Source organism: Carassius carassius, chromosome 33, assembly GCF_963082965.1.
Source record: "Carassius carassius chromosome 33, fCarCar2.1, whole genome shotgun sequence".
Taxonomy (NCBI): Eukaryota; Metazoa; Chordata; class Actinopteri; order Cypriniformes; family Cyprinidae; genus Carassius; species Carassius carassius.
Genome location: NC_081787.1, coordinates 20,496,277 through 20,519,753, shown reverse-complemented (window position 1 = coordinate 20,519,753; position 23,477 = coordinate 20,496,277). Strand labels below are relative to the sequence as shown.

The window sequence follows — 23,477 nt, the reverse complement described above, 5'->3', positions numbered from 1 at the left end:
GCCTACTTCCCCCTTGTTCTAGTTTAATATGCAAAAATGACAGTAATTAATTTTGAATGTCAATTCCCACAAAAAGTGTAACACTGTGGTGCTTTCAAAACCTCTAGATGTGACTTTGGGGCAGTTGTATGACTAAAGACTGGCAGAATTTTTTATATATTGATTATTTATACATATATATATATTATTATTAATTCTAATCAGTGACATGAAAGTATTGCAATAGTAGTGATGCAATATTATGTTATGTTACTGCCAACATTATGCCAGTAGTAATTCAGAACTTCCTGAGGATGCAATCCAATCCTGACATGTGTTGTTGTTGTTTTTTTTTTTACATTTTAAGATACGTTTCTTGCATCTGAACACCACATGAGTCAACTTTGCAGATATTATCTCCAGATTGTTACTTCCTATCAAAGTTTAACTTGCACATAGAACAATGAGATAGATAATGGGTTTCCTGACAAATTCTCCCACAGGAGAAAGGGTGACACGATTTCCTATTCTACTGCATCACATAAAGTTTCCCAGCACAGTGTAAACCCTTTTAGAAAAGGGTTGGCACCATAGCATAGCAATGGTAATGTCATGGTATACTAATTCTGTATGATTACCACATTCAAACTAGTGTTTCCATACAGTAGTACTTCAAGCTATTTCACAGTGTATTGTAGATATTACAGTAAATGGTAGTGTCAAAAAAAGAGTTATATGGGACTTTTTTGAGAGTGAAATTACACAGCTTCATAAAGAAAGGTCATTAAATGTGTCATTTTATACCATTAAGTATTAGCCACTAGTGTGGCGCAGCAAACAACAAACTTAAAAAACTACCATGGAAAAAAAATACTTGTGACATTATTACTAATATAGCCTACATTTTGCATAGAAACTGGTTTTCCCCATTTACACAGTTTAATGTTTCAGATTTTTATGCACATTTTACATGCTCCAAATGGATTTGGTTGTATATTTCATTATTTTCCTAAAGAATCGCTGCCTGTGATTAGGAAGCTTTATAATAACCTCATGTTAATGTAATATACGTGAATAGTTAAGCTACATTTAAAAAGGTTTTAATTTAACTGCATATAATATGAAGTTTATATAAAACTGATATTAAGAACTTTTTTCATAGCTTTAATAATTGATCATTTTTGCTACACTGTTTGAAATTAATTTTTTAGTGGATATATGCTCAGCGTTTTAGTGTAAAATTTAAAATTAATTAATTTAATTTAAAAATTAATTTAAAAAATGCTGATTTCAGGCAGTATAAGACGACACCCCATCTGAATCCTGAATTGCAGAACATCCTTACTAAGATGTTGATCCTACAGTAAATGTGAGCAAAAACTTTCCATATTAGGAAAAAGACTAATGTAAACTCTATTCAGTCATTAAATTAATTAAAAATAGTAATAATAATAAAATATTTGTAACAAGCATCACTGAATTTATACCTCAAAAGGGCAACGTAGGGATACAAACATTAAAATCAAAAATAAAAGTCATGTTTTTTTGTTTTTTTTTAAATCATGAATGATAAGATGGAAAATGGCAATAAAGTAATTTTCTGATGTAGGATTAAATATTGTTGAATTTTATGAAACTTTCTGAAAGCTCAGACTATTTCAGTTATGGAAAGTAATTTCCAATATGTGTAACTGCTGCCCAATATGAGCAAATGTGAATCAAGTTAAGCCAAAAAATACTTTTATGTAGTTTATTACAGATTGGGATATTATTTATTGGCGTGAAGAAAAGATTAACATTTTTAAAAAATGAAGTAATGGATGCCTAATTGGAAATTTCATCACAAATAATGACCGTCCCTTGGTGGTTAGTGTTTAGTGAAAGTGTGAGAGAAGGGAAGCCGTCAGGGAAACGCTCTCTGGTGTGCATTGGAAGGGACTGTGCATCACAGGTCTTACATGCATCTAAAGGGAGGGAAGAAAGCGATGTTGTCACTGAAAAGCATTTTTAGCACCTCAGGGTTCCCTCTGTTTGTGTGTGTGTGTGTCACGGTTCATGAATTCACCGTCTCCTGCTGGGTTAGAGCTTAGATCGGGCCCAACAAATCAAGCCCGACCCTACCCGAGCCCGAGCACGTTGTGTCCGAGCCCGGCCCGACACGTTCACTTTAATTATGAGCCCGATTTAAACCCGACCATTTTAATATGTGGGCCGTTATAACCAGGGGCGGCGCCAGATTTTTTTTTTTTTTTTTTTTTTTTTTTTTTTTTTACCGCAGGTGCTGCTGTGCTAGATCATTTAGGCTACGGGGGAGCTGCGCAGTTATATATATATATATATATATATATATATATATATGCATGCCCCATTTAATGCACGAGACAAAGCCAACACATATGTTGTCACTCCTCACGACTAGTTTAAAATGTTTCCATACCTCCGATTTTCCTCCAAACTTGCTAGTACTGTCACAGTGTCTGGGTTGTGTCCCTGGGTTTCCACTAGATGTCCTCCTTTCTCACGGTGTCTGTCACCTTATCACTTCCTGTCTCCTTATTTGGTCACCTTCCTCCTTGTTTAGGTAATTGATTGTTCCCCACCTGTCTCCTGTTTCCCCATCATCCTTTTGTGTATTTATACCCGGTCTGTCTGAGTCTGTGTCACGGAGTCCTTGTGTATGTTTCATGCTTTCCGTAGTCTTGCCCTTGCCGTGTGTTATTGTCTGTTTTCATGTTGTTTGGATATTCTGGTTTTGACCCTGCCTGGACTGTTTATGCTTTTTGGATTGCCCCTAAATAAACCGCATACCTGCATTTGGATCTCTCCGTGTTTCTTTGTAACACCGATCGTGACAGAAGGACTCCGTCGCACTGAGATCCAGCGGTATGTCTTTTTCCCGTTCCCCAGCCAAGATGGCGGAGCGGAGAGCTAAGTATCTCCGGCTGATCGCCCTCCGCCAAGAGGGCAATGAGGTGGGTGCCCTGGCACAGGTGTTCTGGTCCCTGGCCGAGGGTATGGGATACAACGATGCGGCCTTGAAGGACTACTTCAACGGCGGGCTGGATGATCCAGTGTCTCAGGAGGAGATGGTACATTTAGAGACACTGGAATACTGGGAGTTTGTGTACTATGTGCAGCATCGGCTTCTGTGGAATGCCCCAGCCACTCCGGTCTCTTCCGGTGGGGCGGTCCCCAGCCCAGCACCACAGCTCAAGATGGCCGCCAATCCAGGGCCACAGCACAAGATGGCCGCCAGCCCAGCGCCACAGCACAAGATGGCCGCCAGCCCAGCGCCACAGCACAAGGTGGCCGCCAGCTTGGGGCCACAGCACAAGATGGCCGACTCAACGCCTGAGTCTCCAGATAAGGTGTCACCGGCTCGCCAACATAGAGGGCGGAGGAGGAGGAGACAGGCGTCTACCGTTCCTCAAGGCCCAGAGGACGTTCCCGAGGCGGTGCCCGATGCTGTTCCGGAGACCGAGGCGGTGCCCGATGCTGTTCCGGAGGCCGAGGCGGTGCCCGATGCTGTTCCGGAGGCCGAGGCGGTGCACGAAGCCGAGGCGGTGCCCGATGCTGTTCCGGAGGCCGAGGCGGTGCCCGATGCCGAGGCGGTGCCCGATGCTGTTCCGGAGGCCGAGGCGGTGCCCGATGCCGAGGCGGTGCCCGAAACTGTTCCGGAGGCCGAGGCGGTGCCCGATGCCGAGGCGGTGCCCGATGCCGAGGCGGTGCCCGATGCCGAGGCGGTGCCCGATGCTGTTCCGGAGGCCGAGGCGGTGCCCGATGCTGTTCCGGAGGCCGAGGCGGTGCCCGATGCCGAGGCGGTGCCCGATGCTGTTCCGGAGGCCGAGGCGGTGCCCGATGCCGAGGCGGTGCCCGATGCTGTTCCGGAGGCGGTGCCCGATGCCGAGGCGGTGCCCGATGCCGAGGCAGTGCCCGATGCTGTTCCGGAGGCCGAGGCGGTGCCCGATGCCGAGGCGGTGCCCGAAGCCGAGGCGGTGCCCGATGCCGAGGCGGTGCCCGATACTGTTCCGGAGGCCGAGGCGGTGCCCGATGCCGAGGCGGTGCCCGATGCTGTTCCGGACGCCGAGGCGGTGCCCGATGCTGTTCTGGAAGCCGAGGCGGTGCCCGATGCCGAGGCGGTGCCCGATGCTGTTCCGGAGGCCGAGGCGGTGCCCGATGCCGAGGCGGTACCCGATGCTGTTCCGGAGGCCGAGGCGGTGCCCGATGCCGAGGCGGTGCCCGATGCTGTTCCGGAGGCCGAGGCGGTGCCCGATGCCGAGGCGGTGCCCGATGCTGAGGCGGTGCCCGATGCTGTTCCGGAGACCGAGGCGGTGCCCGATGCTGTTCCGGAGGCCGAGGCGGTGCCCGATGCTGTTCTGGAGGCCGAGGCGGTGCCCGATGCCGAGGCGGTGCCCGATGCTGTTCCGGAGGCCGAGGCGGTGCCCGATGCCGAGGCGGTGCCCGATGCCGAGGCGGTGCCCGATGCTGTTCCGGAGGCCGAGGCGGTGCCCGATGCTGAGGCGGTGCCCGATGCCGAGGCAGTGCCCGATGCCGAGGCGGTGCCCGATACTGTTCCGGAGGCCGAGGCGGTGCCCGATGCCGAGGCGGTGCCCGATGCTGTTCCGGAGGCCGAGGCGGTGCCCGATGCTGTTCCGGAGGCCGAGGCGGTGCCCGAGGCCGAGGCGGTGCCCGATGCCGAGGCGGTGCCCGATGCCGAGGCTGTTCCGGAGGCCGAGGCGGTGCCCGATGCCGATGCTGTTCCGGAGGCCGAGGCGGTGCCCGATGCCGTTCCGGAGGCCGAGGCGGTGCCCGAGGCCGATGCTGTTCCGGAGGGCGATGCGGTTCCGGAGGGCGAGGCGGTGCCCGATGCTGTTCCGGAGGCCGAGGCGGTGCCCGATGCCGTTCCCGAGGCCGAGGCGGTGCCCGATGCCGTTCCCGATTCGGTGCCCAAGACCGGTCTAGAGTCAGGGCTAGTTCCTGTTGACCGTCCAGAGTCGAGTCAGGTCCCAGTGGACTCTCCAGAGTCAGGGCCAGTCACTGATGACCTTCCAGAGTCAGGGCGGGTCACCGTTGGACGTTCAGAGTCAAGTCAAGTCACTGGGTGGGCTGCTGCTCGGGCCTGTTGGACTCCGGCATCGACCACAGGGGGGTGGTGGTCATCCGCTCCGCCCTGGGGGACTCTGGCGTCGACCACGAGGACGTGGTGGTCCTCCGCTCCGCCCTGGGGGGCTTCCGCTCTGACCACGAGGACATGGTGGTCCTCTGCTCCGCCCTGGGGGGCTTCCGTTCTGACCACACGGACGTGGTGGTCTTCCATTCCGCCCTGGGGGGCGTCCGCTCTGACCACGAGGACGTGGTGGTCTTCTGCTCCGCCCTGGGGGGCTTCTGCTCTGACCACACGGACATGGTGGTCTTCTGCTCCGCCCTGGGGGGCGCTTGCCCTGACTACACGGTTGTGGTGGTCTTCTGCCCCGCCCTGGGGGGCTTCATGTTGTTTTTTGTTTGTTGTTTTTGTATTTACTCCTGTCCCTGTTCCTCTCTGTAGTCTGGCCCTCCATCCCTTCCCCTGAACCTCCTCCAGTCCTCCTCCCTCCTGGTCTTCCTGTTTTGTGGTTACTTTCTGGTGCCTGTTTCCAATGTCTTTCTTTTCTGGCCCTCCATCCCTCCCCCTGAGCCTCCACCTGTCCGCCTCCCTCCTGGTCTGTTTTGTGTCTGTCGTGGAGCGTCTGGGAGCCGCTCCATAGAGGGGGGGTTCTGTCACAGTGTCTGGGTTGTGTCCCTGGGTTTCCACTAGATGTCCTCCTTTCTCACGGTGTCTGTCACCTTATCACTTCCTGTCTCCTTATTTGGTCACCTTCCTCCTTGTTTAGGTAATTGATTGTTCCCCACCTGTCTCCTGTTTCCCCATCATCCTTTTGTGTATTTATACCCGGTCTGTCTGAGTCTGTGTCACGGAGTCCTTGTGTATGTTTCATGCTTTCCGTAGTCTTGCCCTTGCCGTGTGTTATTGTCTGTTTTCATGTTGTTTGGATATTCTGGTTTTGACCCTGCCTGGACTGTTTATGCTTTTTGGATTGCCCCTAAATAAACCGCATACCTGCATTTGGATCTCTCCGTGTTTCTTTGTAACACCGATCGTGACAAGTACAGCAAGTACTAGCAAGTTTGTACAGCAGTACTAGCAAGTTTGTACAATAGTACAGCACGCACAGCAGGTGTGATGCGTCACGCATGCGAGACTGCGAGTGGACGAGACGCTGCGCATGACACGTGACGTGCTTTATCAAGGGCCCGACCCGCCCCGGCCCGAGGACGGTGGCAGGAAATATCGGCCCGGCCCGGCCCGGCCCGCGGGTCGGGTCGGGTCGAGCTCGGGCTCGGGCAGAGAATCTAAGCTCTATGCTGGGTTCATGTTATGTCATGTTGATTGTTTCATGTGGGTGTTACCGCTGATCATCTGATCAGCGGCAGCTGCAGCTCATTCCAACAGCCTACTTAATGCCCTGTCTCTTGTTTGTCAGATCGTTGTTTGAGGTCCTCGTGGTTCATGTCTGTTCGTCCTCCAGCGTTCCTGCTCATGCTCTGTTTCCTGTTCGGTCGCTTCTGAATTATCACCATCATCCACGGATCTATCACCATCACCACCTCCACCAATGCACTCAAGATACCCACTCACCTGTCTGTGCTGCCGTCGAGGTCCCTGCGTCACTCTCCAACAACCACTCACCATAACCTTTCTTCAATAAACATCATTTACTTGCAGTTGCTTCCTGTCCTCCATATCACCGTGACAGAACGATCTGACCAACAATGGAGGCAGCGAGTAATCAACCATCCGCCCTTGAAGATTTTATCAGCGCCAGTGTTCGGAGGATGGACTCCCAGGAGAGGAAATCTTAATGAGACTAGTCGCGCGGTTCAAGCTTTGGTGACGCAGGTGTCCGAGCTCACCCAACAATTCCAGCTACTACGAGTTCCCACTGCGCCGCTCACACCGCCTGTTCCTCCAGCACCATCAGAAGCCCCCTCCCAGCCGGAACCACGTCTCCCAATTCCGGAGTCTTACTCGGGTGAGCCCAACTTTTGTAGAGCTTTCTTAACCCGCTGTGACATGCACTTTTCCCTCCAACCCAGAACCTTCGCCAACGAGAGAGCCAAGGTGGCCTTCGTATTAACCCTGCTTTATTAACCCGGCATTATGGGGAACAGCGGTGTGGGAGAACCAGGACCCATGCTGCGCCTCGTTTCAGTCACTCTCCGCCGAGATGAGACGGGTCTTTGATCGGGCCATCGCCGGAAGGGGGGCGGCCAGGAGGCTCGCTGAGCTACATCAGCATGAGAGATCCATCTCGGACTATTCGATCGAGTTCCCAACCCTGGCGGTGGAGTGTCATTGGAACGAGGAGGTGCAGTGGGACATGTTCCTGCATGGGCTGGCTGACCGCGTCCAGAAGGAGATCTACGCTCTGGATCTCCCTACTTCACTGAATGGGCTTATAGAACTGGCTTTGCGGGTCGACGCACGTCTGACGCGGATGGAGAGGCGGAGCTTACCCAGTTCCACATCCAGGACACAGACTGAAGTGCGGTTCAGCGGCGGGGACGCAGCCAGCCCCTCCTACGATCACGAGCCCATGCAGGTAGGGCGAGCTCGGCTTTCCCGGGAGGAGAAGGAGAGGCGGAGGTCCCTGGGCCTGTGCCTCTACTGCGGGGGAACTGGACATCATGCTTACACCTGTCCGGTAAAAGGCCAAGCCCGGTAGTACGTATGAGGCTACTATCGGGTGGGATCTCCGCCGAGAAGACCTCATCATCATCTACGCTCCTTTTGGTAAGACTAAGATGGTCAGCACAGACCCTAGACTGTCAAGCACTACTGGACTCAGGGGCAGAAGGTAATTTCATGGACAGTACACTGGCACACAGACTACACAATCCCCTCAGAGCCCTTCCGCACCACATCACGGTTCACGCCCTCAATGGACAGAAACTTCCAGTCATATCTCACGTCACTGAAGACATCACCCTCATCACATCAGGCAATCACTCTGAAACCATTTCCTTCCACATCCTTGACTCTCCTCTGGCACCCATAGTCCTCGGTCACCCCTGGCTCCTCCTCCACAACCCCAAAATAGACTGGTCCTCTAACTCCATTCTAACTTGGTTTAACAGATGTCATGAGTCTTGTTTAGTGTCTGCTTGTCCGTCTGTTTCTATGTCTGTGTTTCGGGAGGAGGCGGTGGATAGGAAGTGTTCAGTAAGTCTCATGCTGATTCTCTTCCTACGCATCGTCCCTACGACTGTGCCATAGAATTACTGTCAGGTAAGTCTCCGCCTAAAGGCAAATTATATTAACTTTCTGTTCCGGAAAGGGAGGCTATGGAGAAATATATTTCTGATTCTCTAGCTTCGAAGTTCATCCGCCCTTCCTCTTCTCCAGCGGGGGCGGGGTTCTTTTTTGTGGGGAAGAGGGACAGATCACTGCGACCTTGTATTGATTACTGGGGACTGAACAACATCACGGTAAAGAATACTTATTAGGGGTGTAACGATTCACTCGTTTTCTCGATGCATCGATTACAAACCCTGTCGATTCATATGCATCGATCTTGAAACATGATTTTTGAATCGTGAATCGCCGGTCTTGGACAGTAATCGATTCAAAATGCTAAGAATCGAATGAATCCCGATTTCTATAGCGATTCAATGCTTTCAAAATGTATACACATTAAATTACTACACGCACGAATTAATGGAGACCTTGAAGAGTGTTCGTGAATAGTGCCTCTTATCTGTCCTTCACGCGCTTCACTGTTTACCGCCTGGGAGACTGTCACAGGATTGCGCTCGCGCTCCGTTCGTCTCTGACGCAGCTGACGTGTGATCTATAGGACTCGTGGCCAGTAATGCTAACGTGAAGTAGTTTTACTTTTCTGTAGTTTGTCAATGGCTCTCTGCATCTTACCGACGGAGTTACCGGAGCCGTCGACAGCTGTATTTATTGCATGGACGGAGCAGAAATGTAAGTGTCTAAATCATACGCACAGTTCCACTGAATGATAAATGTGTTTTAACAATGCGGATGAACCGAATATACGAAGGAAACTTTTAAAATTAACCACAGCATTAACAACAACCTTGAAATAAGAGCACAAGATTTATCTGATAATATGCATGAAAGTAGCCTAGCGTTTGTTTCATTAGCAAACAGACATCTGGCGCGTTTTCTCTCAGAATCATTCGCTGATGGAGAGGAAAAGTTAAATAGAGATGAAGACATTTTCACACTGAAAGAGAAGCGATCTCGCTCTCATAGACGTGCCAGGCTATATCTGCAGCTAAACTGAATAAAAGCAGAATGAACTGATGAAACCCACAAACAATTTATGAATGATGCAGTGCTAATTGACATTTATTACAGTACAGAAACTATAAAATATATTTTCTACCTTATTCTGTGCAGAAAATTTTAATAATTGCTAATTAAATGTATATAAAACAATCATAAAATTGCCATTAGGAAAAAATATCGATTACAAATGATTGATTATTGTCCAGCAGTGTATTTGATTTATTACAGCTAATTAAAAGTAATTAAAAAAGAAGATAATTCCTTGTAAAAAAAAAAATAATAATAATTATAATTATTATTATTATTAATATTATATAGGCTACATACATATAATGATTGTATTTGACATTTCTGTCACTTCTGAAATTATGGCTACGCCCCTGGTGTGACAAAATGTTAGCTTATACAAAATACTCTTTAAGCTCTTTTTTAAAAACTTGGCTTACATACATTTTTACGTATGCCATGTCGCATCATTAAACTATCATTTAACAATGGACAAAAGTTTTCTTTTTTATAACCTATGGTTCTCTAACCATAAATGCTACTGTAATTTGCCCCCTGACTAAGCATTTAAAGAATTTAGTTGAAGCATTTAAATAATCCCATGAATGCACTTAAAGAATGCAGAATCGAATCGTTATAATCGAATCATTATAATCGAATTTAATTGTGAATCGAATCTAATTGAATCATTCTAAATTTGCAAAAATCGTTCTTGAATCGAATCGAAAACCTATGAGTCGTAGCCGAATCGAATCGCTGCCTTGCCAAAGATTCACAGCCCTAATACTTATCCTTTGCCGTTGATGTCTTCAGCCTTCGAGAGGTTGCAGGGAGCGTCGATTTTCACAAAACTGGACTTACGTAATGCTTATCATTTGGTCCATATCAGGGAGGGGGATGAATGGAAGACCGCTTTTAATACCCCCAGAGGGCACTTTGAATACTTGGTCATGCCCTTCGGGCTTTCCAACTCCCCAGGGGTCTTCCAGGCACTCGTCAACGACGTGTTGCGAGATATGATTGATCAGATCATATATGTCTACCTGGACGACATATTGATTTTTTTCTTCTTCTCTCCAGGAACATGTGCAGCATGTCCGACGAGTGCTTCAGAGGTTGCTAGAGAATTGGCTTTTTGTCAAGGCGGAGAAATGCGAATTTCATGCACAGTCGGTTCCATTTCTGGGGTATGTCGTGTCGACTGAGGGAATACGCATGGATCCCGAGAAGGTTAAGGCTGTGGTAGAGTGGCCAAGTCCAGATTCCCGTAAGGCCCTACAGAGGTTTCTGGGGTTCGCCAACTTCTACCCGCGTTTTATTCGCAACTTCAGCCAACTAGCCGCACCTCTGACCGCCTTGACCTCCGCCAAAACTATGTTCAGGTGGTCAGACACAGCCGAGGCTGTGTTTGCCAAACTGAAGAGCTGCTTTGTTTCAGCCCCTATCTTGATCACCCCTGACCCAGCACGTCAGTTTGTGGTGGAGGTCGATGCGTCAAAGGGGGGGGTAGGAGCGGTGTTATCTCAACGTTCTCCCTCAGATGACAAGGTCCACCCATGCTCATATTTTTCTTATCATTTATCTCCTGCCGAACAAAATTATGATATTGGTAACCGAGAATTGTTGGCAGTCAATATGGCATTGGAGGAGTGGCGCCACTGGTTAGAAGGATCGGGGGTTCCTTTTATTGTATGGACAGACCACAAGAATTTAGAATACATTAGCACTGCCAAAAGGTTGAACTCCAGACAGGCTCGGTGGGCACTTTTTTTCGGACGTTTTGATTTTACTATCTCGTACCGCCCGGGTTCCAAAAATATTAAACCCGATCCTTTGTCACGTATTTTTGACCGTTCCGAATGCCCGTCCACTCCCGAGTGTATTTTTCCTGAGACATTAGTGGTCTCCACACTCACATGGGAGATCGAATCGAAGGTCAAGACAGCCTTAGAAGGGGTAACGCCTCCGCCCGGGGTGCCCACCGAATCGCTTATTTGTGCCGGAGGGATTACGGTCCAACGTTATCCAGTGGTGACATTGCTCTAATGTGGCCATCCAGGAGTTACCTGTACTAAATTTTTGGTCAAGCAACGATTCTGGTGGCCACTTATGGCTCGCGACATTCACAGTTTTGTTTTGGCTTGCTCGGTTTGTGCCACTGGTAAGACTTCCAGTCGACCCCCTGATGGGTTACTTCAACAGCTGCCGGTCCCTTCAAGACCCTGGTTCCACATCGCTCTACATTTTATTACCGCCCTCCCAGGGCAACACGGTAGTTTTGACTGTGGTGGACCAGTTCTCGAAAGCTGCCCACTTTATTCCCTTGCCCAAATTACAGGAGACAGCGTTGACCGTTGTAGATCACGTCTTTCGGTTACATGGCCTCCCGATAGACGTGGTTTCCGACAGGGGACCCCAATTTGTGTCCAAATTTTGGTGAGAATTCTGTAAATTACTGGGAGCGACTGTAAGTCTGTCCTCAGGGTTTCATCCCCAGAGCAATGGTCAAACCGAGAGAGCCAACCAAGATTTGGAAAGGGTGTTGCGATGTTTGGTTTCCAAGAATCCTTCCTCCTGGAGCCAACAATTGTCTATGGTGGAGTACGCCCACAATATCTTACCAATATCAGCTACGGGCCTATCTCCATTTGAGTGTAGTGTAGGTTACCAGCCACCTATTTTTCCCAGTCTGAAATCCGAAGTCGCGGTCCCCTCCGTTCACGCCTTCGTCCAGATGTGTCACCGCACTTGGACTAGAGCCCGCGAGACTCTACTTCAAGTGGGGGCGCGCACTAAGGCTAAAGCCAATCGCCACCGGTCTAGGGCTCCCGTATACGTCGTGGGTCAAAAAGTGTGGCTTTCTACTAAGAATATTCCTCTTTATTGGCCCGTTTACTGTCACCAAGATCATTAGCCCGGTGGCAGTCCGCCTCAAACTCCCTCCTCGTACAGGAGAATTCATCCCGCCTTTCATGTGTCTAAAATAAAGCCCGTATTTCATTCTCCTATTAATCCTCCTACCCCGCCCCCCCCCCCCTGATCAGCGGCAGCTGCAGCTCATTCCAACAGCCTACTTAATGCCCTGTCTTTCGTCTCTTGTTTGTCAGATCGTTGTTTGAGGTCCTCATGGTTCATGTCTGTTCGTCCTCCAGCGTTCCTGCTCATGCTCTGTTTTCCGTTCGGTCGCTTCTGGATTATCACCATCATCCACAGATCTATCACCATCACCACCTCCACCAACGCACTCAAGATACCCACTCACCTGTCTGTGCTGCCTTCGAGGTCCCTGCGTCACTCTCCAACATCCACTTACCATAACCTTCCTTCAATAAACATCATTTACTTGCATTTGCCTCCTGTCCTCCATATCACCGTGACAGTGTGTGTGTGATTAGAGACAAATTTTTTATTTGAAAAATCAATACTTGGTAACGACAGAATCCCATTACCCCCCCCCCCCCCCCCCCAAAAAAAAACAAAGCATAGGCTGGGCATTTTTAAAATAAAATAAAAATATAACAAAAATGAAATTTTTTTTTTAAATATATATACATATATATATATATATATATATATATATATATATATATATATATATATATATATATATATATATATATATATATGCCGCCACAAACCCGGCACATCAAAAGACATCAAAGACACCTCTTTTGATGTTAAATGCTACTGTCAGGATTTACTAAAGTTAGTGGAAATTTGGCAATGAAAAGGCCCGGTTACAGTCATTTTCGTGACTGACCTAATCACATTTTCCTTACGAACACAACATTTCCGGGAAAAGAGAGTTTAAATAAATCACTCAACGGGATACTAAGGTTTGCGGTAGTCAATTTACTGGTATTTGCACCATTATTTACTGCCAAAATTTTGCTCGTGGAATAGCTATGATTTGTGCTGCCAGAAGGAGGCGCCACAGCAGACCAAGAGAGTGTGACAGAAGGAAGAGAGATTTTTCCACTCTTATTAAATTATGTGGAATGCCAGAAGAAGACATTATCTGAACATATTTTCCAAGCCTCATTATTTGTAATTCCCCTGGTTGTGTGCAACCTTACACTAAATTGTAGTGCTGCTCTTGGTAGATTGTGTTTGTCATTATGTGATGTGACATGTAGCCAAGTATGGTATCACATTTTTTTTGAATTTGTGCTGTGCATTTAACCCCTCCATGTGCACACACACACAGCTGTGAATATTGAACACACACCCGGAGCATAGGCAGCCATTTTTGCTGTTGCATCTGAAGAGCAACTGGGGGCTTGGTGTCTTGCTCAAGGGCACCCTTGTTGTTAGTATTAAAGGTTCCTGCTGGCACTAAGACTCGAAACCCGTGACCCTTGGGTTACAAGTCCGACTCTCTATGTTGAGTCGGAGTTCTTTAATTTGCACATTGTCAGTAGTTCACCCTCAGAACTTTCCACTCCCATCAGTGCTTTTTTAATACCCTAATGATTTTTGCCATAAAAGAAAAATCTGTAATTTTGACCCATACAATGGTTTTTTTGGCTATTGTTAAAATATACCCCAGCGACTTAAGACTGGTTTTGTGTTCCAGGGTCAAATATATACTGGAAAAGGGTTAAAGGGAACCATCAATGCCAGTGAAGAACCTTTATTTATAAGAATTTTATTTGCATTACCTTCAGTAACACAAAAACAACAGACACATAGCCACCAAAGTAATGCTTCAAAGAGCCCACTGCTGTCAGAAAAAAGCTATTTCTGAGTGAATATTGTTTCAAAGTAAATCCAGCATTAATTTATTTCTAGCCTACAAAGTAGTTTGTGAGTGTTTTATATGTGATTAAACAGACCAAGTATTTTAAAACCTGCATGACGGTGCCTATGATGTAATGGTGTTTTATAGTATGATTTCATGTCAAATTTATGCATTGCATCAGAGGTGACACAAGCATTACAAATGTTTTGACAAAAGTTATTTACTATTTATTGGCGACTATGTTCCCACATTCAGAATATCACATCAGCATAAAAACCTCACTGCACACACACGTACACACACACGCACACACAGTGAGAGTGGAAGGACAGGGGGTGGGGGCTAGTAGAGGGAGAAAAGGGCAAAAAGAAAATCCCAACAGTCATCAAAAGGAAATAAAAAAAAAAACTCTAGCAGCTTATTGCACTGGTCTTCAGCCCACCCATTAATTTTCCAAGTGTACCCAATAAAAGACAAGACAAGACAAGCTGGTTATAATTCACTCACAATTGTGAACTTGAGGATAACCATCGAGCAGGTGGAAGGACATCATGTTTGCTCTACACTGGATTTGTGCTTTGACATTGGCTCTGATCAGCTGCCTGAGCTCCCAGCCTGTGAAAAGGGATGCCAGGGAACTTTTTTACTTTATTTCAGGATTGAAAACAACTTTAGAAAAAACTGAATGTGTGAGTATTTACTTTAAAACACGAACCGATGTTACCCATCACAAGCCGTTTTAAAGCCATAAACTAACTGTTTGTGCATTTGATTATTGTTTACAGGCAACAGACATTAATGAAACTTTATACTCCCCTGTTAACATCAGAGAGGTAAGTGTACTTTTTTGAGCTTTGAGTACTTAACATCACTTTGCTTGCTAAAGATAAATTATAGATAACTCGTACAGGAAGGAGGTTACTACGAGAGCCAAACCTCAAGCCAGCAGAGACAGCTCTCACAATAATTCTCACACTCACACACACACACAGCGGCAGGGAGAAAAAGATGCGCTCTGCAAACAAGCTGCTTCAGAACAGGCCTAATACAACCCTGACTCTGTTTCTTTGAAGGATTGCTTGTCTTCAGCTCTGGAGTGCACTCTTGAAGAGCTGAAGGTCCTTAAAGCTGACTGCTTTATTGATGACAATGAAGACATAAACAATACCATTGATTTACTGGATAACACAAGCTGGAACGTAAGTAACATTTCTCTCAATGTACCAATTTTCTGTGCTTCATCCGATAGGCTGTATAGTAGCAGTAAAGAAGTTAATAATGAGAGTAATCAGTGTTACACTCTTGAAAATTAAGATTGGCATCAATGGTTTTTCTTCAGAAAAAATTGTGTTTATTTGTTTATTTTCTAATTTAATTATTATAATTTAATTATTTATTTTGGAGAACTGTTCACTGAAAGGAAACCAAAATGGTACCCTTTTTAAGATTTTGACACTTTTCCTTCTCTGACTCTTCTCTCACTAGATTGCACCTAGCTCAAGCCCAGACTGCATCTGCGAAATGTATAATAAAACAAATGTTACGCAGTTTCTAGACAACGTGAAACTTCTGGTGCAACAACTCAATTCAAAGTGACCAAAACGCAGGCCGACCTGTGATTATGAGAACCTGCTCTTGACTACTGCCAGATGCAAGCTATTTCTAGATCTTGCTCAGGAAACAAAACAATTTGGGGGTTAAATGAAACTTAAATGGTTGGTGTTGTTTATGTAATGGTCATATAATTTTAGTTTATGATATTAAATTAATCATGTTTTATGTCTTTATACATTGCATTGCTTGGAATGTATCTTTAATATATTTGTTCATGTAACTTCTATGAAGACCGACATGTTGCCAGTTCTCAAAGTGGATTTTTTTGGTATAAAGAAAAGCACTATAAATATCTATTTTTTTTTTACATAAGCTTTGCTGCATATTTATGTATTTATGAAACTATTTATTTATTTATATGAATGTCTGTCATTTTAAGAAATAAATGTGAACAGGTTTCTTAAAAATTTTTGAGATCTTTTCATTATTGCATTCGTCATGTTGGTTCATGATTACGTAAATATAATTTCTAGAGGTCACAGGTGATGAACTGCACTTCTGCTACAGTTTTTGCTGAAAATGCGGTTGCTGATGTTAATTCTGACCCCCTGACCTATATATGTAAACCGCGGGACAGCAGAATTTTAAAGTTTTTTGGGTGTTTTCTTCCATCACTAAGGTGGACATGATAGGTGTGAACTAATTGGGGAAAGTCCTTCATGACACGTTTCTATGACAAGCAATGGCAAACATGCCTGGAAAATAAGTCCACCCATTTTTAGACTCCTACATCTAATAGGTCACTCTTACCAACTTAAACCACACTGGTAAGCTTAACATTACAGTGAATTAGAGCTATTTGTTAAAGCACGTTCCTTCACTACACGTGAAAATTCAGTTCTTTTAATGCAGTGTGGTCATGCACTTTTTTTTTTCTTTCCTCAAGAGGTCAAATTTATACCATTACTCACTCTCATCTTTGACAGCAGTAGGTGTCTGTCCAGAGTAACATTAACTTTCCAACTATATTTGCATTTCCTGAAATAGCATCACCTGCCACGCAGCAAAAGAACTGTGTAAATGTTATCTGAATCACAATTCAGTATGCAAATCAATTTAAGAAGGGAGACAATTTAGTATACATTTAATAAGTACTACAATGATGTCATCACTGCAGGTTACATTTTACATCTAGACAATTCTGTCAGTGTCAATCGAAGATGTTTCAAGCTTTATGTCTTTAACGTTTAAATAAATAAATTGTCAATGTGAGAACTCTATAATTCTTACCAAGTTAAATATATATATATATATATATATTGTATTTATTTATTTTATTTTATTTTATTTTTTCTATGATAATTTACACAAAGTGAATGTATGAGTAAAATGAATAAATGAATGAATGGTCAATGGGAAATTCTTATATTTGTTTTCACTAAAGTAAACAATAAATAATTAGTATTCATAAATGGTTATATTTCTTATAAAGTTTAGACAACTAAATGAATGAATTAATAAATGAATAAATAAAGTGGGAGATTCTTATATTCTAATTAAAATTTACATTAGATTAGGGGTCATAAATAGTTATATTTCTATAACAATTATACAAATAAAATGTATTTATGAATGAATCAATGCTCAATAGGAGATTTGTATTTTTCTTAAAAGTATAAATAAATAGATTAATAATGGTTATATTTCTTATCAAGTTTAGACAAATACAATGAATGAATGCTCAATAGGAGATTCCAATATTTTAAGTTTACACAGATAGATACACACTTAAGATAGAACTCTTAAGGCTATCTCCAAAGTTTGAATCAAGTTAGATAGAGTCTCATACAATGCATACATCTATTTAATTGTCATAAGATATTACGGTCTACAATCTGTAAGTCTAGAAAGTCATAAATGAATTATAAAAAACAAGGCATTATTCATAGTACAAACAGTGTAGCACATGTTAGATATCAAAATTTATTTTTGATAAAGGTGTAATCACCTTTTCAATGTAACACAAAGCCATTTGATTTTCCACTGTGATCAGGAATTTAGGACAAAGAGTGTGTGACAACTTTATCACCAATTCCCCATTAATGTGGTTTGTATGGGAGGGTTTCAAGAAAAAAGCCACTCCTCAAGAAAGGCCACATACAGTCATAACTGAGCTTTGCCGAAACTCACAAAAGGTGAATGTTCTTGCATGTCCTGTAAGCCCAGACTTAAACCCCTTTGGAAATCTGTGGAATGACTTGAATACTGGAGTCCACAAACACTTACTATCAAATTGAACTGAACTTGACCAGTTCTGCAAAGAAGAGTGGGCAAATTTAGCAGAGTCTAGATGTGCAAAGTTGATATAGACAAATCCCAAAAGACTAAAGGCTGTAATTAAAGTAATCTGCCATCAGACGTGCAATCTTGGTTATATGAAGCGCCAGGAACACTTCTTGTATTTTGAATACTTTATTAAATAATTCATTTGTCAACGGTCTCCTCTACATCACTTCATATCATTGTGCTGCGTGTGCTCTTCTGTGTCCTCCGCGCCACAAGGATGCGCTGTTTCTATGTGTATTTAGCTTTGATTTGAAATAATACAGCTCATCCTTGTGGCGCGGAGGACACAGAAGAGCTCACGAAGCACGGTGATATGAACTGACACAAATGAGACTGCTGACAAAGGAATTATTGAATAAAGTTGTTATTTTTTTCTTCTTCGCTCACAAAAAGTGTTCTTGTCGCTTCATATAACCCAGATTGCACGTCTGAGGGTAGAAGGAGTTTTCTGACGATGACTTTTCATACCTGACACTGTTATTTACTTGGCAGTCTGTGGCACAGTCACAAGCCTCCAGGTTTTCATCCAAAATACCTTAATTGTGTTCTGAAGATGAACTGAGCTTTTACGGGTTTGGAACGACATGGGGTAAGTGAAAAATGACAACATTTTAATTTTGGGGTGGAGTAACCCTTTAAGTTGCTCCGAGTACAGCCGGATAGAGCAAAAACTGTGTCTGTCTTCATTTCAGGCTGCAAAACAACAAAATGTGATAATTTTAAAGGTATGTGAATCTTTTCTATACCCACTGTATAGTGTGTGGGCACTTCTATAAGGTGCCTGCGTAGGTCTCAGTCACCCCAACAAACAAACGTACAACACTAAGCACTAAAACCACAGGGTAAGTCGGTTCAATTATCTGCTTGTTTAAAAGTTGACACCAAATGATGATTGCTCAAGACTAACACCCACCTTCCTCAACAGGAAATGTGTAGGTATGAGGGGTACGTGGGATAATGGGGCAGCCCGCCAGTGCAGCAAACAGGACAGGAACTGAAAATAAATAATGTGGCCCACATGTGAGAGTATATGTGGTTGAGACCTTTAAACCATAAACTGATACTATCTGAGCCCCAATTAGCTGCAAACTCTGTGCATGATCTGTTGCAAAGAATAATAAAAAAATATATATTTCTCACAATTTATTCAACCTCATGTCATTCCAAATCCATATGCTGATATTTCTCTGTGGAGAACACATGAAAGAATTTAAAAAAAGAACACAGATCTTCTGTCCACCCATGGTGACCATGTATGTAAAGCTAAAAGCTTTATAAAAAATAATAATAATAAATCAAATAATATAAATAATTAATATATTTGTGCATCATAAATTCTAAAAGACTGGGCTCACACTTACAAATTTCCTTTATCTTTGTCGATCTTTTCATTCAGTAACAAAATAAATTTCCAGGGGCCCGTTTCACTAACGAGGTTCAACCAACTCTGAGTTTAAACTTGAACTCTGAGTTGACTTACCCTGAGATGGGAAACTCTGAGTTTTCGGTTACAGAACAGCGGAAATGAGTTGGTTTAATCAACTCTAAATTGATTGACTCTGAGTTAAGCGCGTGCACCACTACTATAAAAAGCCAGTATCAATGGAGCGCCGATATTACGATTCACCATGGCAACAGCTCCCGCCAAAAAGCTGTCTGCATAAATCAGACTCAGTACAAATGTAATTCTTATAAGTGTTATAATATCACAGGTGAAAACTGGCAGAAGGTTAGATTAATGAACTAATAGCTAATCATTTTATGGTATCTCATGGGCAAAAAAAAATATATAGATTTTATCTTATTTTACAAATGATCTGCCAATAAAGTAGAAAAATACGGTAGTGGCTATTTACACTAAGTGGAATTAACATACTTTCTTGGCGATAGATCCTATTTACAGTAGGCTAAGTGCAAGTAGCTCTAGATGCTATTTACAGAAAAAATGTACAGTGAAAATCGTGATATATTCTATTTACCAAGAAAAAGTAGCAGTTCTTTGAACAGGCTAAGTGTAAATAATAATTAGATGCTAGTTATACTGGCAGATACATTTGCACCACAGTATTGTTATACATTAACAGGATGCAATAATAACAGATTGTAAATGATTATATTTATTACAATTATAAATAGTTGCATCATTATTAAACACTCATTAGGCAATTTACTTCAACTTTTAGAACATTTTGTTCATTTTTATTGAAAATAAATTCTAATGTGACATGTGATGGGAAAAGTGAGAAGAACGAGGTTGGCAAAAGCCGGACTAAAAAACCAATCAATCGCATTACAAGCTAGTTTTCCGTGCCAAAAACATTATTGCCTACACCATTGAAGCCATCATTTACATGTGTCGTATTTAAGCTTATGTGTCGATGGAGCGGAGCTACAGTAGATTTGCACTTAGTAATGGACACTCAGAATAATCTATCCATTTGCATTGTTTTTATTACCACACTGGTATATAATTTTACTTAAAATACACTTAATTTAGATCCTCCCCAGGAAACAAGATTAAGTATCTTATATAATTTTCTTATATAGAAACTCATCTAAGAAGTGTTTAAAAAGGGGGAGGAGACCGAAAGAAACTCTGGGTTTATCGAAGAAAACCAGCTCCTGACCAGGTTAGGTTCACAAAGTAAGTTACCATGCTAACTGACTCTGAGTATAAGTTAGCTCTCTTTCAGAAACGGGCTCGACTTACTTTGCTTTCTCGGGTTTGACAAACCTTCCATTCTGAAACAGAAAACCTAGAGTTTCCCTCATTTGAGGGTTAACATACTCAGAGTTTTCACTTAACCTCCTTTCTGAAACGGGCCCTTGATCTGTTTTTCATTAGCTACTTTTACATGCAACCACTGATCTATAATAGAGAATTATATATATTATATTATATATAACATTATATTAAATATATGTATATTGACATTATGTGAATGCAACCAAATAATCTATTTGTAATCAGACTTATAGCGCAATCAGATTGAAAAGCCTTCATGTAAACACCTCAATCGATCCAAAATAAAAATAAAAACTCTTGACTCGTGCCATTTTCCTAATCAGATTCATCTATACTTTGCTCACATGCACAGTGCCGTGATAAGTCTGTTGTCATACGGTTCATTTTGAACGTAAATTTACATCTAAAAAAACTGGTCACTGGAAAAGATTTAATATTTACTACTCAAAAAGCTCTTGTGTCATATATGTCCTTTTTTCAGATATGTCATCATGGGGAAAAAAATAATTCTCTGATTGCTAATGTAACCTCGGTTCCCTGAAATAAGGGAAGGAGCGTTTTGTTGACATGCTTATGGGGAAACTCCAGTTTACTCGGATAATTAACCCTGATTTGTTCACGCTTGTTTAGCTACACAAACAAATTATGCTACAGCCCACCAAAAGAGATGGAGCAACTGCTATATAAGTCAGTTCTGAGTGCCAATTTTTCTGACTCTTTCGACTGATACCGACAGTCATCGACTCCCGTGCAGTCTTGCATCTAATAGCACCATGCTATAAGCAATATGCTATAAGCAAGTGCATAAGGGTGACGCTCTGTGAGCCCCACCACTCCGAAATGAGGGCTTCTATAAGCATCACCAATTATGAGACCCAAGCCACTAGGCTGGGGTCTATATAACAAGACCTTCTAAACTTAGAGAGGAAGCTGGCAGGAGTTGTAGGTGGGGGGACTGAATAAACAGCGCTTTCTTCCACCCTCAATACTCATGGCTGAAGTGCCTTTGAGCAAGACACTGAACCCCCAGTTGTTCCCCGGTTGCTGGATCTATAGCTGCCCACTGCTCCGGGTGTGTGTTCACTTCTCACTGCTGTGTGTGTGCACTTGGATGGGTTAAATTCAGAGCACCAATTCTGAGTATGGGTTACCATACTTGGCAAATGTCATTCAAATGGTCATGTCATGACCAATTGAAAGAGAACAATAATTACCTTCTCAGTAGCTCCAGTGAGAAAGTTTTGTTTCAAATTTTTGTTTAGTTGTCATCTAAACAACTTTTCAAAATTAATTGAGACTGAAGAAAACTATAAGGCCATAACCATGTGAAGAGTGAAATTTAAGGAAGAAATCGAATAGTCTGCAGTCGTTTAACATTTCTAACATTAAAATGTATATCAAATCAGCAATAAAATCTGTTCAAACTGGGATCACACATTTCTGCAGCTTTACTAACATAAAAATAAGTTAAAAAAACAAAAAATCCATAAATGTATTCAATATATAGTTATTTGTGTTCTTGCAGTCATCAGCCAACTGCACTTCATTTACCCATGACATAGTGCCATATCATACACAGCAGAGGTGATGATAAGATAAGATAATTTTTTTGAGTGCACATTAGCATAGATAAAGGCTTTTTGCCAACCATGCAACTGAGATGAATGGGAATGATAACCAGGCTCTCTGCAAGTATTTGACTTCCTTGGGCTCCTCCTTAAATTGTCTCTGAACCCCCATTTCAGGCGCATTTTATGCTTGACCTTTGACCCCATATCCCAAAACTGGAATTATTTTACGGTCAGTTTTACTAAGGTTAAATTATGTACTGTGTATAACTAAATTAACATATGACTGTGCTGGACACCTGAATGCATTGCTATGGAAATAAACAACACATAACATAAATGACAATCCAAGTTCAAGCGCTGACAGCGCATACATCCTGCATGTTAACAGAACAACTGCCATGCCTTTTTAGCAGTCGCTGCAGCATGACATAAATCCATGCATAAACATGCATGTTGGATCTGTGCATTTGTTTCAAAGACAGACACTACCTTCTTTATAACTTCAAATACAAAGAGCATTGATCCAAAACAAGCCAAATAAAGAAACGCTTCCACAGAACATTATAAGATCTACAAACCTTCTACACTGCAAAATGCGGTCTTCTCATTAGCATGCACAATATATCCCAATTCACAGAAAAGATGGTCCTCGCATGAGCACCAGTAACATAAGCACGTATTAAAAGCGATTGGATGCAGTTAAACCTTTGACAGGAAGCCCCTGAGGTTTCCTGTGTTTTAGTGTGAACAGGGCACTTGAATATCTAATGTTTACCTCCAAACGCCCAGCAACACACTGTGCAGTGGCTTGTTTCTCACTAGGGTTTAATAAAGTGACCCATAAAGCACTAACAAGCAGCACACTGCTGACATGAATTACTCTTTAATAATTCAGTGTAAATATGGATTCCTCAGAAGGATCTGGAAAGCAGTGTTATTTTAGTATCATTGATGTATTATTATAGTTTTGATTAATCTAATTTACATCAGATTTTATTTTTTTTATTTTTTTATATTATCACATTTAAATTACTTATATCATTTTTATATTTAGTTTTATTAATGCTGGAGTATTTTGGTTTAGTTACAGTATTTGACTTAAATGAAAAATCGGTAATGCTGCCATGGGAACTATCTAAAATAAAATAAGTTTACTTTTTTGTGTGTTTTATTTATTTC

The 23,477-nt window shown here is 43.0% G+C and overlaps 1 long non-coding RNA gene across 1 annotated transcript in view; it reads right to left on the bottom strand.

Moving 5' to 3' along the window:
- Nucleotides 1-23,054, bottom strand: part of LOC132114312 (uncharacterized) — a 38,624-nt gene extending 15,570 nt beyond the window's left edge. Inside the window, exon 1 of the long non-coding RNA XR_009425282.1 lies at nucleotides 22,877-23,054. This is a non-coding gene — a long non-coding RNA (uncharacterized LOC132114312). The remainder of the gene's footprint in view (nucleotides 1-22,876) is intronic.
- Nucleotides 23,055-23,477: the final 423 nt, after the last annotated feature.